The 25550-nt window shown below is 37.9% G+C and overlaps 1 protein-coding gene across 1 annotated transcript in view; it reads left to right on the top strand.

Moving 5' to 3' along the window:
- Sema3a (semaphorin 3A) overlaps window positions 1-25550 on the top strand; it is a 479305-nt gene that overhangs the window by 83246 nt on the left and 370509 nt on the right. Inside the window, exon 2 of the mRNA XM_052720980.1 lies at window positions 17566-17647. The gene's annotated coding sequence lies outside the window, so the exon portion shown is untranslated. The remainder of the gene's footprint in view (window positions 1-17565; window positions 17648-25550) is intronic.

Raw genomic sequence — 25550 nt, 5'->3', positions numbered from 1 at the left:
AAATTAGAGTTTGATAAAAGGTTTCACTAAATCTTAACAGAGGTCTCCAAAAAGGCAGGAATAGTCAGTTGATTTTTGTTTGCCTTTTGTTAAGCAATGCTACTTCAGAAGAATATGCAGTGATCGTAGGAATTTGATGTTATATTAAAATGTTAAGTGTGATCTTAATCACTGAGCATGCTGAGTCAGGTAACATGTTAACACGTCAAAGACAAACAGATACAAAAGAGCATAAAATCTGGAAGGTAAAATTTTTGAGCAGGACTACTTTTTATTTTCTATACTAAAGGAGTTGTATTCTAAATGCCATTGAAATTGACCCAGCAATCATTTCCCAGCTGTTATAATGATAATAGTTCTAAAATGCCACAAAGTGCTTTTTGGGGGTAGCAGAATATATTTTAAGGTATCAATAAAAAATATATCTTCCAGGCAAGATGTGCATTGGTGTCCTACCATAAAAGCATTGAACTGGGAAGGAGCTATATAAGAAGTCACAATAGCACACCCAGAACAAGAAGGCATTGCATTTCCTTGTGAATATAGTCTCAGATATATAATCTTCCCCATAACTGGATACTTGTTTAATTTTCCTTTATTTAGAGGATACTTATGGCTTTTGTTTATGTTTTTTAAAAAAAATATCAAACTATAGACCTATAGACATATCAAAATGTAGACATATCTTGCATGTCTACATTTTAAGGATTGGCAAAGGGCTATGAAATAGCCTAGAGTTTCTTTTAAATCTCAGCTTACATAGTGTCCAGTTAGAGAAAATTTTAATGCCCTTGAATGTAATGGAAATAAAATTTCTTGGGTAATATTATTTCTCTCTCTCTCTCTCTCTCTCTCTCTCTCTCTCTCTCTCTCTCTCTCCCTCTCCTTTCTCTCTCTCTCTCTCTCTCTCTCTCTCTCTCTCTCTCTCTCTCTCTCTCTCTCACACACACACACACACACATTTGGTTTTAAACATAAATACCTAAAAGCTTATGTTACCATGTGTTCTGTTTAAGAAACATCCCTTCATCTTGATCATGTATAACTTCATTAAGATTATTCTAAAGAAAATTGTTGATATGTGGCAGAATAAACAGGGGAAATAACATTTTCAGCCCCATACACTTAATGTCTTTTCCTGCCATCATGAATGACTTTTAAAGTCTCTGAATATAATTACTTACCTAAACAATGAATTATGTGTGGGTAAGAATGCATAACCTATGTTATACCTAGAAAATCTTCCCCGATCAACATTCAGCACATATGCTTAGGGCCTCTGTATGGTTTTATTAAACTTGACATATTAATGTTGCCAAGAGTTTAGAAGTTTGTGAATGGTTTTCCTGCCAGCCCAGGCTAAGACTACTCTGCGGGCAGGTGTGCACCATTGAGTTCTACAATTACGTACTTGAAAATCAAAAGGGGGAAGCGAAGCCATAAAAGCTTCATAGACGAGAATTCCAAATGCACTCTCAGAGTGCATCATTACATACTTCAGATACACAAACTAGGTCTCCTTCCTGTCGACAGCAAAGAGCGAAATCAAATTATGTCTCCCTGATACTTGGGGAGAAGTACCATGAATTTTCACAAGAGTGGAGCTATTGAGGTGTACCCAGAAGGTCAAAAACAAAGTCAACTTTGACTCTGCTTTACCCGCTAAGGAAACTCCTTCCATGGACTCCTTTCAAATTCTCTGAATTTCAAGTTGGAAGACTTAGAAATTAGTGTTCATCATAAGAAGAAAAAAGTCCTGCTACTAATATTTTGAAACCTGTAATCCAAGACATAGGAATGGGTCCATTATTCTGTCTCTCTCCTCACGATGTCTCCTTTTTGTAACTGGTCTCCTGTGTTTGTCCCACTATAATTATACTACTTCACTCTCATGAAATTCTATTATTTTTATAAAGAAAATACCAAACTGGACAGATTGGTTGAGCACATACCTAATATCTAAGCACTCAGAAAGATGAGGCAGGAGGATCAAGTTGAGCCTGGGCTGTGTGGAAGGAACCTGTCTCAGAAAATCAAAACGGTTGGTTCATCCTGGTAAGTGTAAGAGAAGTACAGATTTCTGAGTTCTCAGACTGAGTCTATATTTGGCTACTGTGGTAGAATGAATACTTGTTTTCTCGCTGTCTTCCTGTGTGATAATAGCACAAAATGCCCCTTGAAAACACGTGTCCCTTGAAAGAATTCCCTTCCCAGGCCTCATCTCAGGTTTGCAGTGGGACATGGCGGGAATATGTGTGTCACTCTTGTTAAACAGATGTCTACTGTGCAAAGTGTTTACACTCTGTTTACTCAATGACTGTGCTACAGTTCCTGCTTGATTTTGAAGTATATGTTCACACTTGAATTTTTTTAAAGTAAGATAAACATCTATGGCTATGTGAAATGGGTATAATTTTTAAAGATTTAATTTGTATTTCTTCCTTATACAAACTATTTATTGTTAGATGATTTTCTAATGAATATTTTTTAATATATGTCAGTAAGAACACTCTAGCTATAAAATGATGGCAAAGTTTTTCATGATTATATAAATTTTATACTTTCCACTTTCCATTGTACTTAAGTTTTTAAAAAATATTATATTTATTTTGAATTTTAAAAAATGAGTACTATATGTATACAATTATCACACCTCCCTCTCTTTCCTCCAACTCCTCCTGTGTCTCCATATAGTCTTTACAAAATGTATGACTTCTTGATTAATTATTATTGTTAAATATATATTTGTATTTATATATATTTGTGTACATATGTTGGTACGTATTTGTATAATTATATATCCTGCTGAGTTTATTTGGTGTACCTCATATATGCATATGTTTAGCATTAACTGCTTGAGTTTTATAACCTATCAGAAGCTTGTCCCTGGAGAAGATATAACCTATCAGGAGTCTTATCCCTGGAAAAGATCGAATATTCCTCTTTCAGAAGCTCTCAGTTGTTTATAGCACTTTATCTTGAGGTGGGACCTGGTGCATCCTTATTAACTAGTCAACTAGTGTTGGCATTGTGAAGATCTTGTTTCAGCAGCTATATTGCTGAGATTTTACGGAAGCACTTTTCTTGTCATGTATGAAGATGCTATCTCACAGTGATGGTTTATTCCTCTAGCTCTTAACAACCTTACATGTCTGTGTGTATGTCTGTGTAGAAATGTGCATGTTAGTGCAGATCCATGTAGTGTTCAGAAGAAGCTGTAGAATCTTTTGCCACTGGAGTTACAAAAGGTTGTAAGTCACATGACATGAGCACTAAAAATTAACTCTGGCACTCTGCAAACCCAGCATACACTCTTAGATGCTCAGGCATCTTTCTAACACCAAGGACAGACTTTTGCTTTGATCTTTCCCGATTATTCCAGATGACTTTGACTGTGGAGAAGAATGAATGAAATTTGATTTTCCTCATGATATTAATGAAGCTTTGCTTGAACCCAGCCTTCAGGAGCAACTAAGAAATATGGAGGTTTTCTAGAGTCACAAACCTTCAGGAGAAACATGGTGAAATCCATGTTATTCAATGCTTAAATCTCCTAAAATAATGCAACTCTTTTAATAACTCAAAAGTCTTTGTTGGTGTCCTAACTATGTATTTGTGTATGTTTTCCCTAATATAGTTTCAAACCTAGAGAAAGTACTTAATATGTGAACATTGTTAACACTTTTCTTTTTTCCTATTAATATATGAGGTTGCATAAATGATTCTGCAGAAGCTGGTTATAATAATAATTTGGTTATCTGTAAATACAGAAATTATATAAAATTGATATATTGGATATTTAAAGAATTCTGGAGTCATTCAATAATGACTTGACTGGAATATTTGTGCAAGCTCTTAGCTAAAGAAAAAATGCTTTAAAAACAGTACAGATTCAAAAGAAATCACCCTGTAATTCTTTAAATTTTCCAAAGCATGCAACTATTTCTATTCCTTTTAAAAGAGAAGAAACGGTAGTTATGGTTACTTAGTCACCAACTTCCCCGAAAGCAACTAAATCCAAGACAGCTTAGGAGTCAGGTAATTGATTTGGAAAAGCTTATCAAACTTAGACTTCTTGTGTGAGCAAAGGCCCCACTAACAGATTTTTACAGAGACTCAACTCAATGGATTGAGATCAGGAAATCTCTGTTCACTGGAGTTACGATTTTTATTGTTATTTTTTATTTCGAGTTCAATTATTGCTACTTCACAAATATTCTGCTTTTTGCAGAATGATTCAACATAGGGCACCAAGTGAGTTCCGTTTCATATCTACTTAGCACTTAGCATATAGAACATTCCTTTAAATAGGATTGCCATGCTGTCCTGGGCTTGGGTTCCATTTTGTGGAGTGGACCTAACATCCAACCTAAAATCCAATCAAGTACTGGTTAGTTACTCCCACATTTGTGCCACTATTGTGAAAGTGCATCATGCAAAGCAAGTCACCTTTGTGGACTGCAGGGTTTGTAGATGGGTTGGTCATTACCTTTCTCCTTTGATAGGATGCAGAGTACCCTCTAGTACCATGAACACTAGTGTAGGGGTACAGGCTCTAGATAAACACCAGTTTCACTTCTCCATGTTCAATGAAATATGTAAGCGTTGTCTTAAGCAATGAGGCCTTGCCATCAGTTTGTGGAGAGCAACCAATAGCCTTGGCAAACCTGAGTTCTTTGAGGGGCTTCCAGGAGGGCTTCTTTGACTAACAAATTAATTACATGTCACCAATTCCTGGCACCTGACGTTTCTTTTGGTGGTAAAAAATGTTTAGTTTAGATGTTTAGTTAGTCTCCCACTATTTGGTGACTTCATTTTGCTTTGTTTCACATATGTGTGCATTTTAAGAATCTCTACAGTAGTAAATTTCCATGTGGCCCCCTGATGTTCATTGCCCCTCCCCTATTCCCTTCCTTATCCTGTCTCCCTTCTTCTCCCCCATTTAATCTTCCTGTCCCAGACTTTCCTTATCTCTCAATAACTATATATTCTATTTCCCCTGCTGTAGGAGACCCCCCACCAGGCCCTTACTCTGCACCCAACCTCTGTGATTATATGGATTGTAGCATACCTATTGAAGGTGTAGAGCTACCATCAACATTTAAGAAAATATACACAATATTTGTCTTTTGGAGTCTGGGTTACCTCATTCAGGATGATTGTTTCCTGTAGCTCCATCCATTTACCTGTGGATATCATGATCTTTTTTTAGCATCTGAATTCATTTCATTGTTGTAGAAGGAGAAAGAAATGCTAATACAATGCATTTTAAAATTGAAGCTGGGTGGGAAAGAGGGCTTACTGGTTTAAAGCACCTACTATACTTGCAAAGAACCTGGGTTCAGTTTCCAGCAAGGGTGTCAGGTGGCTCATAATTGCCCGTGAGTGCAGTTTCAAGGGATCCAACATTCTCTTGTGTCTTCTGCAGGCACACACACACACACACACACACACACACACACACACACACACACACACACAGAGTCCACTTAACTTCATGTAGGAACACACTCATACTCATTACATAATCAATCACTGAAAGTGAAGCTGGTGTTGATCTAATACTTCACAGATATCTGATGTTTTCTTCTAATTATTCTGTCTAACCTTTCTGAGACCCAGGTTATGTAACAAGGAAACCAAGACAGATTACCCTCATAATTATTGGAATATATTAGTTATTTTCATTTGTGATAGAATTAGTCACATTTCTATTTTCAACTACACTATACACTCTAGTATATTTCTACAAAGATTTGAGAGAATCATTATTGGTGGGGGGCAACTGTTGTTGCAAAGCATCAAACTCACTAAATAGTACCAGTGTTCCCTGTACTCCTGGTTACATTTGTAATTATTTTAAACAACTACTTTAGTAGCTAAGATATGAGAAGTGTCATATGTTTCCTCTCTGGGATAAAACAGAAAAATCTCAGGCTCATTTGTCCAGTTTCTCTCTTCTCCTCTGTAGTGACTTATGGAGCTTGTGATATGTACCTGGAGCATAATGCTGAGTCATCAGAGGAGAGCAGTGTCAGAAGTTGCTCAGTCATGCACAGGATTTAGAGAAACTCAATAATAAACATTGGACACTGGATTGAGAGTACTTTCTGTTTCCCTCTGACTAATCTAGCTTATCTTGAGTATTGAAAATATTACTAAACTTACATTTTATTTTTACAAACCTAATGTATTCGCTATTGACTGTGAATAAGCAGAAAGTCACTGGGTTTGGGGCCTTTGAATTTATGGGATACAAGTCCTTAGAAAAACTTGAGTGACAGAGCATGTGCTTACCAAATCTTTGATTCTGATTTGAAAGCATGATGCCAATAATGTGTGTGATTTTTCTATAAATTCTTATGGCAAAATATAAAAGAAATAAATTCAAAATATAATTGGCTAGTTTGCAAGCAGAAATCAAATGGGTAGAAATCTCTCTACATTGAGTCTTTCAATAGTGTGAAAACAGCTATTTTGTTACTCTAATAAATGCTAAGAATAAAGAAATTTTACAGATAAAAGTCTAATTATTCCAATTAGACAAATTACCCCAAAGCAAAAAACAAAGTAAAGAGGTGGCTCTCAATTATTGGGTATGAAGTCAAAGAGCAAAAATCACAATACAAACATGGCTTTTCTGGGAAGTTCAAACAGCTTTTTTTTAAACCTTTATTTTTTAATATATATATATTTATTTTTATAATTAACTTGATTTCACATATCAGCCACGGATTCCCCTGTCTTCCCTCCTCCCATCTCCCAGCCCTCCCCTACAACCCACCCCCCATTCCAACCTCCTCCAACGCAAGGTCTCCCCTGTTATGATAGAACTCTCAAACAGCGTTTATAAGTCTGTTAGACTGAACAAAAATGAGTTAGTGGAATAGGGGATTAGATATATAAAAGTTAGAGTGTGTTGGGATCTGTATGTGATCTAGACACATGGAAATGTCTGAAATTAATACTTAAATGGTGTTAAAAGTTATACCAGAAACAAAACTGAGTTTGAACCCCTCAAAAGCTGATGTAGGAGGGCCCAGCCCATTGTGTGTGATGCGGTCACTCTAGGGCTAGTAGTCCTGTGTTCTATAAGAAAGTAGACTAAGCAAGCCATGAGCAGCAAGCCAGTAAGCAGCACCCTTCCATGACTTTTGCATCAGCTCCTGCCTCGAGGTTTTTGCCCTGTTGAGCTCCTCCCCAGACTTCCTTTGATGATGGACTATTATGTGAAAGTATAGACTGTAGCTAGAGTTTTCCTGCCTGGCCCACAGTCAGGGCAAATCTCTCTCACCTGCCAGTCCCACAGCCGTCAGACCCGACCAAGTAAACACAGAGACTTGTATTGGTTTCAAACTGTATGGCCATGGCAGGCTTCTTGCTAACTGTTCTTTCAGCTTAAATTAATCCATTTTTATAAATCTATACCTTGCCACATGGCTCGTGGCTTTCGTGGCTTTCCGGCATCTTCACATGCTGTTTCTCATCGTGGCGGCTGGCAGTGTCTCTCTGACTCAGCCTTCCACTTCCCAGCTTTATTCTCCTCCTTGTCCCGCCTACACTTCCTGCCTAGCCAATGGCCAATCAGTGTTTTAATTATTGACTAATCAGCAACACATTTGACATACAGAACATCCCACAGCACTTCCCCCCCCTTTTTTTTTTTCAAAAAGGAAGGTTTTAACCTTAACAAAGTAAAATTACATATAACTTGGGAATTTGGGCGTAGCTTCTCTTACTACTTCCTGCTGGAGGGGGACGCTGTATCTTATGGGGAAACAAAGAAAATTTTAGGATTATGGAATAGTCCATGAGGCTGTATCGTCTGAGCCAGTTGCCTTGAAACCATTCTGGATGTTGGATCATCTGGGCCATGGTGTCATAGGAGACCTTTCAGGGGGTCTTGGCTGGTCAAACCTGATGTATCTTAATCTGGAACAAATCCATAGCCTCTGACTTTCTGTGGAAACAAAAAAAAAGGGGGGAAGTGCTGGAATTACAAGCATAAGCTACCACTGCCCTGCTTTCCTATGGCTTGCTAATAGCTCTGACCCCCGGGCAATTTTATTTATTAACATACAAATAATATTTTAATACAAATAAAATATCACCATAATAGACCAAATAAACTCTTTCCTCCCCAACTTGGTTTTGGTCATGGTGTCTCAGTATAATAATAGTAAGCCCAATTAAGACATTTCTTCACCCCCACTCCCCAGTCCTCAAGAAATACAAGGAAATGGGAACACCATTCCTATGAATGGAACTGAGAGCACAGGGAATATTTTATGGAAGTTACCAGAGCGAATCCATAGCAACGAAAGCAAACCCCTCCATCTCAGGTTAGCACCCCAAGGTCACCTGTTCATAGTACTGAAATGTCTACAGACCAGTGACATTTTATGGTTCTCCTTCTTTGAATGCTCTATTAAGATTCTGTTCATATTTAGTGAGGGTTTGTGTAGGTATATGCTTGTGTGTTGGAGACAGAGTTTTCTTTCACTTGTCTTTAGGAAGTATATGGTCCAGTGTAAAGTAGTGACATCTAAACCTGTTATATAAGTGCAGAGCTGCTGGCTAGTGCTGGAAGACCCACAAGCACCGACTGGCTCAATCTTTTGCTGTTGTTGTTGTAGTATTAGAGAAAAATGAATGTAATTTGTTGCATATTAATAAGAGTATAGGTTATTAGATGACTCAAGCACTTCTCAAATCTATTGAGCCTCTACATCTGCTTGTCTCAGGGGTTAGCAGGGACCAGAGCTTTTTCTTTGTCGTAAAGCAAAAATGACACATAGAACTTACTTCCAGAGCAAGCGAGTTTGGCTCTTCTTTGATGTTTCAAACTCTCTAAGTTAGCAACAGTGAATGCTGGGGTACAGTGGGCTGTTGCAGTGTGTGCCTAGCGTGGAGGCAACCCTGGGTTCCAGCCCCAGCACTAGTAAAATTCTCTGGGGTGGTGTGAACCTATAATGCCAGAACATGGGAGGCAGAGGAAGAGAGTTCAGAGTTCAAGGTTATCCTCAGATATATAGGGAGTCCCATGCAGCCTGGGAGACAGGAAGCCTTAGCTGAAGAAAGAGACAGAGAGATAGAAAAATAGTCCCAAGGTGTAAGGAGCCTGGACAAATGAGTTATTGCAGAACAGAAAATAATGGTTTAAGGGTATCCTTTGTCTCCACAGTTCACTTTTGAAAATAAGAAGTAAACCTGTATTAAAACTCTGAGATTTTATTGCCTTACATAAACTTACCTTTCTTGACTCATACACTACTGTAAACATATTTATATAAATTATCTTTAAACAGTACTACATTGTTTGTGGTTAGGAAACACATGTTGAACTAATATTTTAATGGATGCACACTTGTTCGATTTTATTTTAATTTATTATTATGAAATGTTACCTTGTTAGAATTGTTTTCTCTCCTTGAGGCTCTGTAATTCAGAGACCTAAAATAAAATTTAACACATTCAACAAAGTCCTAACGATGTGAAAATGGCAGGTGATTATTTTTAAACTTTCCAGGGTCATAGAAAAGTGATCCCAGCTCTAACATCTTCACAAAAATAAATGGAACAAGGAACCAATGAGTTATTTAAAGGACTCATTAACTTTCATATGACCCTATTTGTAATTGAGACAGTTGTGTCCTAGATGTCCCTTCCAAGGATGATTCACGAGGCTTCCCAGCACTCTAAATTGACTGACATGAAGGGAGGAGAATGTGCTTTAGCCGTTTTTCCTGGGAGGCCCAGGCAAAAAAAAGGATACATCTCTTAAATAATTCATGACAGAGTCAAATATTTAGCATTTCAAAACATTACTGTTTTTCTTAAATAACTTAACCATTCTAGGTCAATAAAGGGATAAATTTATAAAATACTATAAATTGATCTAAGTTGTATCAAGTTTAGATGGAAAATGTAAAATCTTTTAAGTTTTTCATGGTGGAAACATCCTTTCTACAAATGCACTGCATTCTATAAAATGGTTTAGGAGTATGTATTTTTGATTCTATGCTCAGATCCCATCTACACCATGCAATGTTGAATGACAATCTGTGCTATTTGATCCCAATATGTAGCTCATTTGCATAAGCTATAATTAGATCACTTCTCATTTTGCCCAAGGACATTATTCGCATCAGTGAGTGAGTTCTCACTTTGACGAACAAGAATTTGTTTCTGTTATAGCTTTGCAATAAGATGGCAAATGATTTTAAAACAACATTAATATCATAGTACCTAGCACACTTGTTGTAGTTCATGAATAATGCAACTGTTTATGGTGGTGGACTGGACATACTGGATTCTCCAGGCAAATCCAAATAATGCCAATGGGTGGTTCTATGTCCTATGTCTTCTGAAATGGAAAGTCTTTGTGCATGGACCAGAGAGGCCTGCAGAAATTAGAAAAGGCAAAATAGTGGGTTTTCTCAGAAAGCCTCCATCCAGGAAGTACATCATGCTACTACCCTGGTCTCAGCTCAGTGAATCAGCCTTCTACCTGTGTCGAATTGTAATTCACTAAATAGAGGTTGCTTCTAGTCACTACCTTCATGTTAATTTTTTCACAGCAATATAAGATACCCTCATATCCGGGCCAGGTCAATGAATCTGGGTAGGATTTCTTTCAAAATATCATCTTTCTCCCATTGTCTGTCTCAAAATCATCTGTGAATTAGAGATTGAGAAAACCTTGGTCATCTCTGAATATAGTTTTCTTATGGTAGTTAGCTCACATCATAAACCAGAATCATGCAAAGTCACTCTTGGATGTTTGTCCAATTATGCTTCCAAAATATTTTGTGACCATGTCATAGGGGTGATTCACAGTGATCTTTGTGTTTTTAGTGCTTCTGGACAATGGGTGGTTTTAATTACTCTTAGATCATTTGGAGATATACAGTAATAAATTTATAAATACATGTGTATAGATTTGCCTTTGTGAATACATATGTATGCAAATGTGTGTGCTTTGGGGCACATGCATGTAGTAGAAGCACATGGAGGTCAGAGGGTAGCCTCAGGTGTGATCCTTGCTTTCAGCCTTGACTGAGGCAGGATCTCTCATTCGATGAATGAATGAATCTCTCAGTCACTCACCAGGTTATTTTACCCACAACTCTCATGACTCCATCTCCCATTCCACTGCAGAAGCTCTGCTATGGTAAAACCACATGCAACTTCATGTGGGTTCTGAGGGTCAGCACTCGAGTTCCCACGCATACACAGTGTCCCAGTTTGTGTCTCTGATGGCTGTGACAAGACAAGGATGAAGAGAAACTCACAGAACAAAGGTTTTATTTCCCCTTACACTCCAGAACATCACAGTCCACCACTGAGGGAAGTCAAGGGAACAACCCAAACAAAGCATCATTTTTATATGACCCAGGACCACCTCCACAGGGAAGGCACTGCACACTGTGTGCTGAGTCCATGTCAAACATTAATCAAGAAAATGCTTCGTAGACAGGCCCACAGGCAAATCCAATGGAAGCTATTCCTCCATTGAGGCTCTCTTTCTATTTATGTCAAGTTGAAAACCAAAGCTATGGCATGCAGTAAATGCCTTACACACTGAGCCACATCCCAAAGTCCCATTTTAAAATGTTTAAGGAGGAAGTGGAGGAGAGATATTGGGAGGAGAAGAGGGAGGGGAAACTGGTTGGGATGTAAATTAATTAATTATTTAATTAAAAATAAATAAATAGATAGATAGATAGATAGATAGATAGATAGATAGAATGTTTAAGGTAGGAAAGCATCTCCTCATTGTCCTGCACTGTGTCACAGTGATATTCACTAAGATGAAAATAGACAAGATAATACACTTCAGAAGATAAGACTCATTTCCTTGGGAACATATGTTGAGCTAAATATATTTTATTAATTCATTAATTAATTTTTCCCTGCTCAATCAGTTTTCCCTCCCTCCCTCTGCTCCCCCAAGTCCCTGCCCCCAACCTCCCCCATCATTCATCCCCTCTCCTTTCACTTCAAAAGATCTAGATATCTTTAATAAATACAAAAACCCTCCCATGGAAGTCCTCAAGTTGCCATGAACTTTGCTGAAATAAGATCTCCAGAGAATAGAGAGAGAGATAAGGTAAGAGATAACTGAATGGTTAAGAGGCTTGCTGCTCTTACCAAAGACCCAAGCCCTGATCCTGTTACTCACCCTGGGCAACTCAGAATAGCCTGTCACTCCAGCTCCTGGGTAATTCATTACCTCCAATCTCTGCAGGCACCTGAACTCACATACATAAACCCTCACAGACATACACACACAAATAAAAAGTTATAAAAATCTTACAAGAAAAATTGACAATGTCTACTATTTTGAACTTAGTCCCAACTAGTAGCATAATGTCCATATATATGTAAACAATTTTTTTTCATTTTTATTTTATCTGTATTAGTGTTTTACCTAGATGTATGTTTATGCAAAATGTAGACTCATGGCACTCATGGGAGTCAGAAGAGGGCTTCAGATCTCATGGAACTGGAGTCATAGACAATTATAAGCTCTGTGTAGGTGTTGAGGATCAAACTGAGTCCTCTGCTACAGCAGCCAGTGTTCTCAAGCACTGAGTCCTCTGCTACAGCAGCCAGTGCTCTCAAGCACTGAGTCCTCTGCTACAGCAGCCAGTGCTCTCAAGCACTGAGCCATCGCTCCTTTGAGTCAAAATGTCCCAAATTCGTTGCCACAGAAATCTAATTTATGTTTTTAGTAACTGTGTGTGAGTCATACTTCCAGTGTTTTGCCTTACTTCTCACAAATTGTCCGTAACTGGAAAATATTGTGAGCGTTAAAATGGGAAGAGAAAAGCCACCGATGCTTTGAAGTTTATTGTCTACAAAATTGGTTGGATTTCCTCATTTTAATTTTGATGAGCATAGAGTTTAATTTTGTCTCCACCTCATTCTTGTTATGGAATACACTGGTGATTTGAGAAATTTTTTCAATACCAGACCTCTTCCTGAAATTGAACTTTGTTCTTATAAATAGACTCAATTGTATTCATATGTTTGGTAGATGAATCCAATAGCGTGCTTGTAGAACTGAATGAGCAGTTTTCTCAGTTCTTTGGAACTTCACTCTTGAATCCAATGAATAGAGACAATTCAGTCTGAATATGATTTTTCTTGTTGACAATACTTTTTTCTCATAAGCATACATTTCATCTTGCATGCATGTGCTGACATGTATTGGACAAGATTTGGAGACACTAACTATGGAACTGGAAATGACCTCCAAGATTTATAAATGAATTCTTTTTTTTTGTTTTTCGAGACAGGGTTTCTCTGTGTAGCTTTGCGCCTTTTCCTGGAACTCACTTGGTAGCCCAGGCTGGCCTCGAACTCACAGAGATTCGCCTGGCTCTGCCTCCCGAGTGCTGGGATTAAAGGCGTGCACCACCACCACCGCCCGGCTCTGAATTCTTTAACCACTAAAAAGAAGCTCAAGATTCCCAGAGTAATTCATTATAAGTTATCAATTCTTCAGGCAAAAGAAATTAAACACATGTAAGTCTCATATATTATTTTCTAAATTCAATTTGTTTTTAATATAATGTTTTTTAATTTTTCAAACATTTCAGCAATATATTTTGATCATATTCACTCCCAACTCCTCCTGCCTAATTCCTCCAAGATCCTTCTTCTATTTCCACACCCCTCCTAAATTCATGTCCTCTTGGTGTTTTTGTGTCTGTGTGAGGGGGTCAGATCTCTGGAAATGGAGTTACAGACAGTTGTAAAATGCCATCTGTGTGCTGGGAATTGAACTCAGGTCCTCTGGAAGAACAGCCAGTGCTCTTAACCATTGACCATCTCTCCAGCACTCCCCCTCCCCCGTGTCCTCTTTTTTATATATACACTTTCATTTTTATGTTTTTGAGAGTTGTATAAATGAGTACCAAATTAAATAGGCTTGCTGTAAGTTATAGGAAGGTATTTTGCAGCTGAATATCTAAACTTGCCACTGTAGGACAGAAATTAACATCACTGGAAATTTCCTAAGAACAAGGGGCTGTTTTTGGCTTGTAGAGAAAGGATCCTGGAAGAGTGATAGGAGGGCACCAAAGATCTTGTGTAAATTATGGTATCTAAGGCAGTATGCCTCCTCTTATGTAGCAAAACCTTGTTCAGGTGAATACCTTCCAGTCAGTAGGTGGCAGGTCTGTCACAAGGAATATAAGGGTTCTCTAGATGCAACTCAATCATGTGTGTGTTGGGGGGTGGGGGAGAGTGTCACAGGTGAAGTCTGGTTGGTTCTCCAAATTTGAATTTATGATGGAACCTTACCTTCCTGAACAGAAGGTAATACTAAGGAAATCTGCACTGAGAGGCAGATGGCATGACATAGGGTATCAGAAGAGTAGGAAGAAATGGCATATGTGAACAATGTCTCTGTGGAGTTTGGACATATAATGTCCTCAATGATGCTGCTTTGTCCATAGAAATGTCCACTTAAAGGGACCACTGCATATTTAATGCAGCTATATACTTTCCTGGTGGTCTAGCCATGAGCCATTATCATGCACAAATATTAATGAATATATTTCCCAGTTATGTCTATCTGAGAAATGCATTAATCTTGTGGTTCCCTATATATTTGATGATCATCTATTTTAAAAACAATTAAATCCCTCACTAGAAATACCAACCAAACATCATCAGTATAGAGTTCTTAATTCATTAAACTAATTATATTACTGGAAGCTTACTTTTCTAAATTGTGTATATGTTTATTCTATGTATAATGTGTATAGAGAAACACTAAATAGATCATTGTGTTTGTTCTGTTTAAGTCAATTCTAGGAAATTATTTTTCTATTATTTATATATAAAAATAAATATTATTATAAAAATACAAAAATTATAAAATTAGTGAAATACCAATAAATAAGTCAAAGGCATTTTTAATAAATAGACCATTGACTTTTTAAACATCCTATCATGCATATATTTATACCTGTATATACACATACAGGTATTCTGTCCCATACTTAAAGACAAGCATATAATCTTTTTTTCTTTCACCATGTAACATTAAGATATGTTTATATTTTATCACTGAATAAGTGCACAGTTCTACAAAAACATGCACATGTTCAATACCATAAACCATATGCATGAAACATGTGTCTAACAAATAGGCATCTTAAGTGTGGTGTCCATATTTTATAATGTGAGTATATTCCTTTTAAAGGGGCATGGATGTTTTCTATTTCCACTTTTATGCGTATTTTTGTGAAAGCATCTTTCCCCAGAATTTATTGCTACTGTTTGAATTCATTTCCCTGAACAGAATTGTTGGCTAATGATGCATATATTAACACACTCAGTCTTTCCTGACTCTACTGTTGATTTTCCAGCAATACAGCAATGTCTTGAAGCCATGCACGTCAATGTCTGTTCATCCTGAGTTTCTTCCCTGCTGCTGCCCTGGAAAGGATGTCTGAGCCACTTTAACCTCCCCCAGCTTCCCACTTAGACCTTCTTGATGCTTGTATAACGGGCCTTCCTTTTGCCCCTTTCTACCCATTAAACTAATATCATGTTCAATTTTAATAACTACTTTTAAAAGATGTAATAGAACAGAAGAGGTTAACAAGTATAACTTCAGCTTTCAAATGGTACTGCTCACTTCTGTTTGCCGTACACTTGGTAAAGGACTGCTACATGTTATATAAATAATTAAATGCTACTCCTAATATCAAATAGTACTGCTCACTTCTTTTTGCCGTATACTTGGTAAAGGACTGCTACATGTTATATAAATAATTAAATGCTAAATCCTGAAGCTCAGAAAAATAAAAAAAAAATTCTAAAAAACCTTAATCATTTTCCAAGGGCAAATAGCTTCTGTATAACAGGTCTGCAATTTGTCTGTATTTATTCTGTTTCTCTTCTCCTCTTAAGGACTGTCACATGATGCTCACATTGGGAGACAGAAACAAATGTAGGGCTTTTCTAGGAAATCAAAGCATGATTCTGGCAATTGAGTATACTGATGCATTACTATGAGGCAAGAAATAGAAATTTAGATCTGAAAATGCCTGTGCTGATTATATATTTTTAGTATAATCCTGTTCATTCTTTGAGGAAAGGCCATCATTCAGATTTATCTTTTTCATTATGAAAAAAAAAATCAACCTTTTTTTCTAGTTGAAAACATATTTACAAAATCAAAAGGAAGATGGAATGGAACCTAGCTTGTAGGTAAATAATTTCTATTATATCTGAGAAACTATTGTAATGAATGTGCACTAAAATACAATAGAAGAGACCAGGATAAATTTGGTGCCCATAATGCGATCAGTAATCCTGAAGTCAGACACATGGGGTCACCTGATGCAAGCTCACTGTAGCTCCTGAAGGTTGACTAGTGTGGCTGACTTGGTAGACCTTGGCCATGCTTTTCTGTTGTATAGGTTTCTCATCATTTTGTTGTTGTTGTTGTTGTTTTCTGGCAACACAGATTAGCCAGAGGTATCTATCTTCTGGCAAATGGAAACCACAAGAAACCAAATAGTGATGTATTTCTTGGGTTCTTGCTTGGAACAGATACACTATCACTTTCATTTCATTCTGTTTCTAAAAAAAAGTCTCATTACCAAACACATAGCCAAGGAATGGCTGACACAGCCACCCCTGTCTGTGAGAATGAGTATAATGTCACATGGCACAAAGCACCACCAAAGCAGCTGGCTTTTGTTTGGAAATGTGTTGTTTCCCAACTAAGATATAAACCTATAGTCCTATTTGATCAATGGCCAAGAGGAGACATTTTAATTTCCCAAGGGAGGGAAGGATGTCACTGAATTTCTGTCAGGTAGTTACTTGCTGTGAAATTATTTTGCCTCTTCTTTTCTAAGGGCTGCTTTCTCTCATGTGTCTTTGTGGATTCAGTTTCCAGGGCGAAAACCTCTCTGTGAGTGACTCACTAAACCAGTCACCACTCTATCCACCCCCTCACCCTCATACCACAGAGACAAAAGCTGGGGCTGCTGTGTCACACGAGCGTGACAACTGGAATCCAGAATTCTTATTCAACTTGTTCCAGAAAAGCATGCCATAAAGTTTTAAAAAGACCATTTGTAAATAATTGTGTGCAAGAAAAATCGCATGCTCGCTGGGGAACCAGATCCTGATGGGACTAGTGCTCACCCAGTGGGTTCAGCAGGAACGGGAGGAAAGATGAGTCCGGAAGCACTGTGAAGACAGAAGACAGGAAATGTCTCTAGTAGCTGAGGGGTGAACAGATTTTGTCTAAAAAGATAAGTCAGCTAAATGGAGAGTGAGAAGACATGAGCCAAATTTAACACACCAATGATGGACATGATCTCCTAGGATCCAATTTGGGAAGGAGTAGGGAGATAAGCTTGACCTGAGTGGCTGGTGATGAGAGCAGAGAAGTTGGCCTGGCTGGAGACAGTTCAGAAACGGTTTCAAGGTGTGCAGGGATGGGCTTTAATAAAGAAGTTTACAAAGAAAGTTGGGGTTTTTATAAAGGTCAGAATTCAAGTTTTGTTCCTTGGATTTGTGTTTCAGGCAGTTTTGAAGCGCGATCCATGGCCCAGCCTGTCAGGTGACGACAGGAAGAAGTCGTCAAGGAGCACCTTCACTTCTGCGGGTAAGTAGAGGAAACACTCTCTACAAGGCATGGGCTCCCTGGCTTACATTTGTTGGCAAGTGAAACCCACACCTCTTTAAAGAGACTCTTAACTCCTTTATGTCCTTATAGTCAAAGTGAGAGGAAAGCAGTTTGAGAGAAAAGTCAAAACACAACCAAGTAACCTTGTTTTTTTCAAATTCCTATTGCATGGAATATTGTTTCTTGACTGTGGAACACACTTTGGAGTAATGAATGAAATATCTGAAACAATTGTATGGTTTTATACTTCCTCTTAAAATTTAATTTATTTTTTATTTTTTCTTTATTTTTGAGAATTTCATACTTACGTGCAATGAACTACGATCCCATCTATCTCATATTTCCTCCCTCTAACTTTTCCCATGTTTGCCCTGACATGCACCTTCCAGTATTGTGTGTCTGTCATGAGGGCCAGTTCATGATGCCCATATGCACAAAAGTAAGGGGATACCTACTGGAACTTGAGGAACCTCCCAGTGGTCACACCTTCAAAACAGAACAATCAGCCCTCCCCCGTCTGTGCTGGCTTTGGCTGGCTTGATATTGCACATGTCTTGTAATAGTAAACCCAACTGCTGTCAGCTCGTAATCATGACAGCTGTGTCGTGTCTAGATTACAGCACCTCCAGCATGCCTTCCCATCCTCCAGTTCTTCCATTTTTACCTCCTTTTCTTCTGCACTCCCTGAACATTAATGATGGTGGAGTTATTACAGATGTCTGGTTTAGGGCTGAACCCTCAGTCTTCTGTTCTTAGCATTCAACCAGTTCTGCTTTTCACCACTGACTGCTGTCCAGGGCCAAAGCCGTTTCTCTGACCAAGGCTGTAGTCAGCCAGCATTCACAAGAAGAAACATGAACATTTTGAAAGTGTGGTCTCTTAGTAAAATAACAATAGCAGGTTCCACCCCAGGGCCTATGATCTTCCCTGCCACCCGCTGTTGATGAACATTACTCACTGCATCAGGCATGAAATTCTGTCCTGTGCTTAGTTGCCCATTACACTCATGCCATTACTGCATCAGGACCATAACTTGCCCTGCAGGTTGGTATTCAGCATTCAGTGCCCAGTGCTGAGTCAAACCGCTGATGTCTTTTCTCCCACTTCAGCCTGTCCAACCCTTCCAGCACTGGGTAACCTGAACATCATGGAGGAAGTTTTCCTATCAGCTGGAGACTGATTTCTCCATATGCTGAATGTTAAGTGCTCAGCAAGAGGGTTCTGCCATGTAGTTATAGGCAGCTAAGGGCCATGGCAATAACCCCTGTTACTTTGGTTGGGGTCTCCTGGCGGTACAAAGGTGGTAACCCATGCTTTGTCCTGTGATGTTCACTTAATCAATCATGTCATGTGAGAGAGGAACTGTGGATACATGCAGGGTAATTCCAATCACACTATTTTTTAAAGTTGTGTTTTGCAATAACTTAAAAGCTATTGGATTTCCATAAGGCTTTTCATAGATTTTTAGTTTGGATTAAGATACCTGTTTTCCCATTATTTCTCCCATCCCCCCCCATCCCAACTTAATCCATTAATGCTCAGTATCACCCCACATTTTTCCATTAACTTATGTTCCTCTCCCTACCCTCCCTTACGTTTTTAAGTTGGTTGTGTGTGATAGTAGGCTGTCATATGAATTGTTATACCTGTTTCCCTTGTGTTTTAATTTGTGTTTCCCTGATACTAGGACTTTTTAGTATTCTTAAAGTATTCCTAGCCCTTTGTATTTCTTCTTTTGAGAATACTCTGATCAGTCCCATAGCTCATCTTTTAATTGTGTTGTTTGTTTTCTTAGTGTCTAATTTTTGGATATTTTTGTATTTTCTAAACATGAATCCTCTGTCAGCAAACATTATTTTCCATTCTCTATTATTCCCAATAACTTACTTTGTAATGTATGCTGCTGTACAGAGATATTTATAGTGATATTCTATTAGTTGATTGTTGCTCTTATTTCCTGTGTCGCTGGGGTCTCATTCAGAAAGTCTTTACCTGTACCTACAAGTTGAAACATGCTCTATGTTTCTAATAATAGTTCCGGTCGATCGGGTCTTAGGTTCAGGTCTCCGATCTATTTAGACTCCAGTTCTGAAAGGGAAGAATCTAGTTTCTTTCTTCTCACTTTGAACCCCAATCTTCCTAACACATTTGTTAGAGATGTTCTCTGTTCTCCAGTGAATTTTTTCTTCTTTGTAATTGGGAAACTGTCATATTGTAGACTTATATTTGTTCTTATATATTATATGTTCTTATATATTATATTTGTCTCTTGTTCTATAAATGTTCGTTAGGTTCATTTGATTTAGGTTGTCATTTAATTCAATGTTTTCCTGTTTCATTTTATTCAGATTATATTTATTCAGCCAGTTCCAGGTTGTTTTTATTACTATGGCCCTATAGTATAAAGTGGAGCCAGATCTGTTGGTACCTTCTGCAGTATATTTTTGTTCAAGATGACTTTGGGTATGTACATTTCCGGATTGCTTTTCTATGTCTATGAAGAATGACATTGGAATTTTGCTTGGGATTACATTGATTTTTGAAATATTATCATTTTCACTATATTAATTCTACCAATCCGTGAGCATGGGAAGGCTTTCCATTTCTAGTGTCTCACTCAAGTTTTTTCTTAAGTGTACTAAAATTTTCATTGAAGATGTCTTTTCTTTACTTAGAATTATTTATGCATTGTTTTTCTGGTGTGTGTGTGTGTGTGTGTGTGTGTGTGTGTGTGTCTTTTGTAAATGGGATTATTTCTCTGATTTCTTTTTCAGTTCATTTGTTCATAGAAAAGCTACTGATATTTTGTATCCTGTCAATTTCCTGACATTACTGGCCAGCCTAAGACTATTTTGGTGGAATCTTTAGAGTCTTTTATGTGAAGAATCGTATCATCTTCTTTCATATTTCTGTTCCTTTTATTTCCTTCTCTTGTCTTACTGCTGTACACATTGAAGAGCAGTGGAGACAATGGATAAGCTTGACTTGTTCTTCATCTTAGTGGGAACTCTTGAGTTTCCTCTATTTAGTGTATTTGGTTATAGGTTAGTCCTATATTGCCTCGTCATGCTCCTTCTCTTACAGGCCTCTCTGCAACTCTTATCACAAGGGATATTGGATTTTGTCAAAGGCTATTCTGTGTCTAATGAAATGTGTTGTTTCTATTATGAGTCTATTTGTGTGATGTATGACATCCATTGATTTACATGTGTTTAACCATCTATGGAATTCAAACAACATGGTGCTGACAAATGATCTTTCTGAGATGAGCTCAAAATTAGGTTGACAGTATCTTTTTTTTTTTTTTTTTTTTTTTTTTGGTTGCTGCTGTTTAAACTCTGTAATGTTTTCAGTTTTGAAATGTTTTTGAGAATTTTATACATGAATATAGTATCTTGGTATCTTAATATCATTTCTGTATATCCCTCTCAACTGTAGCTCCTACTGTGTTTGCATCCCATCCATCTGGGCTTCCCGATTTTTTTTTTTTTTTTTCCGAGACAGGGTTTCTCTGTGTAGCTTTGCGCCTCTCCTGGAACTCACTTGGTAGCCCAGGCTGGCCTCGAACTCACAGAGATTCGCCTGGCTCTGCCTCCTGAGTGCTAGGATTAAAGGCGTGCGCCACCACCGCCCGGCTCCGATCTCTTTTTAATACACACAAATGCACACACAGATGCACACAGCACCTACTGAGTCTGCTTCATGTTGTTCATATATTGGGACTGTAGTTTTGCATATGTCTTCATCAGGGAGATCACTCTATAATTTTGTTTGCTGTGTCTTTATCTGCTTTTTGGACCAGGGTAACACCAGTTTCATAAAGAGTGTGAGTGTCTTCCTTCTTGGAATAATTGGATTACTATCAGTGTCAATTCTTCTTTGAAGTTCAGGTAGAATTCAGTAATAAACCCATGCAGGGTATTTTTAGTTAGCAAAATTTTTATGACTACCTAAATTTTGTTGCTTCTTATTATTCTGCTTATTATTATTATTATTATTATTATTCTGCTTATTATTACTTGTATTGTCTTAGTTTAATTTTTTGTATTGTATGCATCTAGAAATTCATCCTTTTTTTGATATTTTCCAAATTTGTGGAATATGGGTTTTTAAAGTATGTTCTTATAATTTCCTGAATTTCACTAGTATCTGTTGTAATGTTTCCCTCTTCATTTCTATTTTTTTTTATTTGAGTCTAGTAAGTTTAGATAATGGTTTATCAATCTTATCTTTTCAATAAACCAACTATTTCATTTATACCTTGTATGCTTTATTGTTGCCTGCTTATTTGTATTGAAATAATTTTAAGCCTAATTTTGGAAATCTCTTCCTGTTTAATGTTTTTTTTATTTTTTAATTTATTTTTACATTCCAACAGCAGTTTCCTCTCCCTCTTCTCCCCCCAGTTCCTCACCTCTGCCCTCATCCACTCCTTTCCTTTCTCTTCAGAAAGGGGTAAGCCTCCTAAAGATATCAATCTAACATAGCATATCAAGTTGCAGTAAGACTAGGCACCTCCTCTCCTATTGAGACTGGATGAGGCAACGGGTAGGAGGAAAGGGACCTTAAATCAAGTAAGAGGGTCAGAGATAGCCCTGCTCTCACTGTTAGGAGACCCACAATGAGACCAAGCTGCACAACCGTAACAATATGCAAAGAGCCCAGGTTAGTCCCATGCAGGCCTCTGGTTGTCGGTTCAATCTCTGAGAGCCCCTATGAGCCCAGGTTAGTTGATTCTGTGGGTTTTCTTGTGGTGCCCTTGAATCCTCTGGCCCCTACAATCTCTCCCTTCCCTTTTCCATATAATTCCCTGAGCTCTGCCTAATGTTTGTCGAAGTCTGCATCTGTGTCCACCCAGTTGCTGGATGAAGACTTTTTGTTCTTGTCTAGTATTTTTGTTGTTTTCTTTTTCTTTTCTTCAAGCCCATTGGATACATCATTATATTATTGATTTGATGTCTCTTAAAATTTTGGTTATAGGCACTTAATTCTATCATCCTTAAGACTATCTTCCTTGTGTTTCAAAGATTTTATATGTTAAGTTTTTATTTTCATTCAATTTTAAAAAATGTGCTCTTCTTGATTTCTTTACTCACCCAATTAAGCTCCAAACAGTGTATTGTTTAATCTCCAGGAGTTTATATACTTTCTGTATATTTTATGGTTGTTGATATCTACGTTCATTCTATTGTGGTCAAATTTCAGTTCTGGAGAAATTTCTTTGGGCTGCTGAGAAGAATGTGTATTCTTTAGTGTTTGTGTGAAATGTTCTATAGATGTTTGTTAGGTTCATTTAATTTAGGTTGTCATTTAATTCAATGTTTTCCTATTTCATTTTATTCAGATGACCTGCCTGTCTTTATCTATCAGGAAAAACCTATAGAATCAAATAACTAAATTTGAAATATCTCTTTCTTATGGTGAGCTATGTGAGAAGTTCTGTCCTGGTAGGCCTTAAAGTGTTTCAGAAAACAGCATGGATTTTTAACGCACAGAAAGCCCTTCACCCAGTGTTTGTAGATGAACTGCATTCATCTATTGGGGAAATTTGGGGTAATTTTGCACTGTGGTGCTAATTAACTCGGGCAGGAAAAATTGTGTCCTATATTCTTGCTTGATAGACTGTGAATGCTGGGTGTATGTAGACCAAGTCTTAAAAGGGATGTGAAAATTGGACAGCATGGATTTGTTTTCTACTATTATAGTTTGCTCAGGGATGTAACTGATTATAGTACATGAAAAAAGACATGTATTTAAATATATTTGTAAAGATCAAAAGATCATGACATTATTTTTCATTATGTAATTACACTTTTGTGCTATTTATTATCTTTGGAATCATTTGGTTAGGGGTGATGTTTTGTTACTATATGACCAACTTCACCATGAGATGGTAGAGATGGCTGTATTTAAACCAGTATTCCATGGTCTACCTTATATGTGTGGACCCCACAAGACTCACAGGAAAATTTCACTGCTGAAGCACTATAATATGCTTCTTTGGATTACTGGTAGAATTAGATCATGAGGTTGAATCAAGTAAAAAGTAATGAGAAGGTCTCTTTTATAGTAAATACAAGAATCTCTGAGTTTATTTATTTATTTATTTTTCATATTACACACCAATCACAGTTCCCCCTCCCTCCCCTTTTGCCCCCCCCCACCTCAGGCCACCCACCTCCATCCAGTCCTCATAGTGGGTAAGGCCTCCCTTGAGGAGTCAACAAAGTCTGGCATAGCAAGTTGAGGCAAGACCAAGCCCCTCCCTGATGGATCAAGGCTGAGCAAGGTATCCCACCATAGAGAATGTGTTCGAAAAAGCCATTTCATGTACCCAGGAAAAGTCCCGGACCCACTGCCAGGGGCTCCCAAACAGATCTAGCCATATAACTGACACCCACGTTCAGAGGGGCTAGTTTGGTTCCATGCATGTTCCCCAGCTGACTGGCCAGAGTCCATGAGCTCCCACCAGCTTGAGTCAGCTGTCTCTGTGGTTTTCCCCATCATGATCTTGACCCCCCTTGTTCATATAACCCCTCCTTCCTCTCTTCAGCTGGACTCCCGGAGCTTGGCCCAGTGCTTGGCTGTGGATCTGCTTCCATCAGTTACTGGATGAAGGCTCTATGATGACAGTTAGGGTGTTCACCAATCTGACTACCAGGGTAGGCCAGTTCAGGGACCCTCTCCACTGTTGCTAGCAGTCTCAGCTGGGGTCACCCTTGTGGGCTCCTGGGAATTTCCCTAGCACCAGATTTCTCCCTAACCCCATAATGTCTCCCTCTATCAAGATATATCTTTCACATGACCCTAACTGCCAAGTCGTATGTCCAGCCCCTAAACTTCCTTTCTTTGACTTTTGAAAAGCTTGCATTGAAGCTGTCACAAGCAGGTAAATTGTCACCAGCTACTCTTGAGGAAGATCACAGCTTTGCACCAAGCACACACGTTGAAAGACTCACAATTGCCTATAACTCCAGGTACAATGGATTGGGTAAGACTTTTCTGGTCCCAGAAGGTACTGTAAACACATAGTACATAATACACACACACACACACACACACACACACACACAGGCGCACACATAGGAAAGCATACATACATACATACATACATACATATACTATGATGAGAATGAAGAGGGAGATATTATCCTAGTGTTTTTTTTTTAAAGGAATTTTGATGTCCATACCCTAAAATGGTTTAGAGGAAGTCCAGGGCTCACTAGATTAGATTACACACTGAGAAAAATTGTCCCAGAACACACGGGGCCATATCAGTATCTGGGATTAATGACAATGTCCACCAGATAACATAGCTGCACATGAGCAAGGAATAGAACAATGTGGAAGGGACAATCACAATATTCTATGAACCATATGCTTTATTGTTGTGTTTCCATTCACCTTCTGTAGATCACATTAGAAGGAATCATGTTTATTTAAAAAGATTGACCCAAGAATATAAAATATATTTTCATGCAAGTAATTAAAATACTCGTGCCCATATATTTAAATAACTTAGAATTTGAGCTGAATAAAACTATTACTTTCTTTTACAAAATGGAAGAAAACATTTATCAGTGATTGCCTGGGGCTGTGCATGTCCTTTTTCAAATATCCAATAGTGAAAACACAATCTGGTCTCATGGAGTAGAGTGGGATTTGAGTTCACTGAACTGTTTTCTTTTGAGATTCTTATTTCTCACACTTAATGAATCAATTGTGTTAGCTTAAAATTAGGTCCAGAATAGCTGCTTCTCAAATTATTCATTTCCTTTATCTTTGATGAATGGAATTTTCAATAATGTGTTTTGGGGAATTTGTCAGATGATGTGGCTTTGCTGAAAGAGGATTTCAACAGATGTGCATGGTCTCAAAGGCC

The sequence above is a fragment of the Peromyscus californicus genome, unplaced genomic scaffold (assembly GCF_007827085.1).
Source record: "Peromyscus californicus insignis strain IS unplaced genomic scaffold, ASM782708v3 Scaffold_6__1_contigs__length_162567912, whole genome shotgun sequence".
Classification (NCBI taxonomy): Eukaryota; Metazoa; Chordata; class Mammalia; order Rodentia; family Cricetidae; genus Peromyscus; species Peromyscus californicus.
This window is presented reverse-complemented; position numbering and strand designations above follow the sequence as displayed.